This window comes from Meriones unguiculatus, chromosome 21, assembly GCF_030254825.1.
Source record: "Meriones unguiculatus strain TT.TT164.6M chromosome 21, Bangor_MerUng_6.1, whole genome shotgun sequence".
Taxonomy (NCBI): Eukaryota; Metazoa; Chordata; class Mammalia; order Rodentia; family Muridae; genus Meriones; species Meriones unguiculatus.
Genome location: NC_083368.1, coordinates 3,270,539 through 3,273,248, shown reverse-complemented (window position 1 = coordinate 3,273,248; position 2,710 = coordinate 3,270,539). Strand labels below are relative to the sequence as shown.

At 37.2% G+C, this 2,710-nt stretch overlaps 1 pseudogene; it reads right to left on the bottom strand.

Moving 5' to 3' along the window:
• Positions 1-277: 277 nt before the first annotated feature.
• On the bottom strand, positions 278-1,213 carry LOC110544973 (olfactory receptor 4C15-like; annotated as a pseudogene).
• Positions 1,214-2,710: the final 1,497 nt, after the last annotated feature.

Sequence of the window (2,710 nt, the reverse complement as noted above, 5' to 3'; positions counted from 1 at the left end):
CACTACTTAATTATCTTGCAATAAGTTCTGGAATGAGCTTTCAGTTATGTGTTTGAATAGATTAACAGTCTTTTAAGCATCTGGGATTAGTTTATCTGACCCACTGAACCACTACTGGGTTAAAGGACTCTGTTATGCCTGGATTATGATATGGGTGCTCGAAACTTAAAACTTAAAACTTATGTATTTAAAAACTTAAAACTTATGTGTTTCTCTTTGCACAGCATAAAGTTATCTTACTCACAAATCCATTTCCAGAACATAGTAATGGTAATTTTTAATATTTGTTTACAACTATCAGTTTATTCCACAATTTTGTGATTGAATTCTTCATTTTGTTATTCCTGAAAGTGTAAACTATAGGATTGAGCAATGGTGTCAAGACTGTGGTAAACACAACAGCATTTTTCTCAAAGGAGAATCTGCATTCATGTAGGCCTTGCATATGTTAATATGCATGGAACAAAGAAAAAAACCACAACAATAATGTGGGATCCACAGGTAGAGAGAGCTTTAAATTTCACTTCAGAGCTGTGAGCTCTCAAAGAGTACAAGATGACACCATACGAGACAAGCAAAATAGAGAAGATTATGATGCATATAGACCCACTGTTGGCAAACACCAAAATGACAAATATGTATGTGTCAGTGCAGGCAAGCTTCAGCAATGGGAACAAGTCACACATGTAGTGATCAATAATATTGGGACCACAGAAGGGCAGCTGCAAAGTGAAGATAATTTGTATGACAGAATGCAAGAAACCTCCTGTCCAGGCCACCATCACAAGATTGCCACAGAGCTTCCAGTTCATGATGGAAGAGTAGTGAAAGGGTTGCAAATGGCCACATAGCGGTCATAGGCCATGGCTGTCAGGACAATCACCTCAACTCCTGCAAAGAAGTGCCTAGTAAACAACTGTGTCATACAACATTCAAAGGAAATGGTCTTCCTTTCATAGAAGAAGTCTACAATCATCTTGGGTGTGATAGTAGAAGAAGTACACACATCCAGGAAGGACAGAAATGCCAAAAAGAAGTACATGGGGGAACCAAGTAGTGCAGGGATGTAGATGATGGTCACCACAATTATCATGTTGCCTCCAATAGTTGCAAGGTAGATCATCAAAAATACAACAAATAGTACTTTCTCAACATTTGAGTTCCGTGAAAGCCCCAGGAATATGAACTCAGTGACACAGCTCTGGTTTTTCATGATTCTCAAGGAGATGGTAAATGTAAAATATGTTCAACTAAACCTACAATTAGGAAAAAAAAAACCACTAAATATAATTTATAGAATTACTATGAACAAGTTTTTATGTCCTTTATCAAAATTATCTTGATTTATTTTATCACTATTAGAAGCAAAATATTAAAATGTTTGTAAAGTATATAGGTATATATCATGTAGAACTGAGGTGAGAATGAACTTGAACACCATGAAATAGCCACATTTTAAATATTGGGGATGAAAGCATCTACTCTCTGGTAGGGAAGAAAAATAATATATCTTTGAACTGTTATCTTTTATCATTATCTTTGTATTTTTAAATTAAATAATAAAAACATTTAGAAACTATATTCTAGATATGTACAAAAGATCACAATTTAGCCATCTTATCTGGTATTGCACACATTAGGGCAGATGGAATTATCCTCAGTGACTAGTCAGAACACTGCCTTATCTAGCAATAAGAGAAGCTGTAAATCATTCACTTGAAAAACTGGCTGCGCTGTGAATTTGTTTAGAACAGTGAGGTGTGTTGAAACATCAAATGAATCAATCTTCATTTTACTAAAGAAAATTCTGTCTGTTGTCTGTGAGCCAAATATTGAAATTTCACTTTTACTTCATCATTTTAAAATGTGACCACAGCCCGGCTAGCTCAGTCCGTAGAGCATGAGACTCTTAATATCTTAAAATGTGACCAGGAGGGAACATAAGTTCCACAAGGAGACCAACAGAGCCAAAACATCTGGGCCCAGGGGGCCCTGCAGAGACCAATCACCAACCAAGGACCATGCATGGAGATGTAGACCATAAGCAGCTCAGTTTCTATGTTGAGTTGTCTAGTAAGGGGAGCAGGGGTGTCTCTACAAGGACTCAGTGGCCAGCTCTTTGGTTACCTTTCACTGGGGCTTGGGGGGGGACAGTCTTGCCAGGCCAGAGAGGAAGAGGATACAACCAGCCAGTCCTGAGGAGACCTGATAGGCTAGGGTCAGATAGTAGAGGATGAGGACCTCCCCTATCAGTAGACTAGGGGAGAGGTGTAGGAGGATAAGAAGGAGGAAGGATGAGAATGGGAGGAGATGAGGGTGGAGGTTACAGCCAGAACACAAAGTGAATAAATTGTAATAAATAATAATAATAAAGAAAAAAATTTAAAAAGGACATGAAACTAAATAGTTTTTGAAAGCTGAAATAAAAATGTCTAAGAAATATTTAAAAAACAAAATGATTTCCTTGTTTTTAATACCTGAGTAGTATTCCATTGTGTAAGTGTACCAGAATTCCTGCATCCATTCATTAGTTGAGGGACATCTAGGTTGTTTCCAGTTCTGGCTATTATGAATAATACTGCTATGAACATAGTTGAGCAAATGATCTTGTATGGTTTAGCATCTTTCAGATATATGCCCAGGAGTGGTATAGCTGGATCTTGAGGTAGTACTATTCCTAATTTTCTGAGAAAGCACAAGATTGATTTCC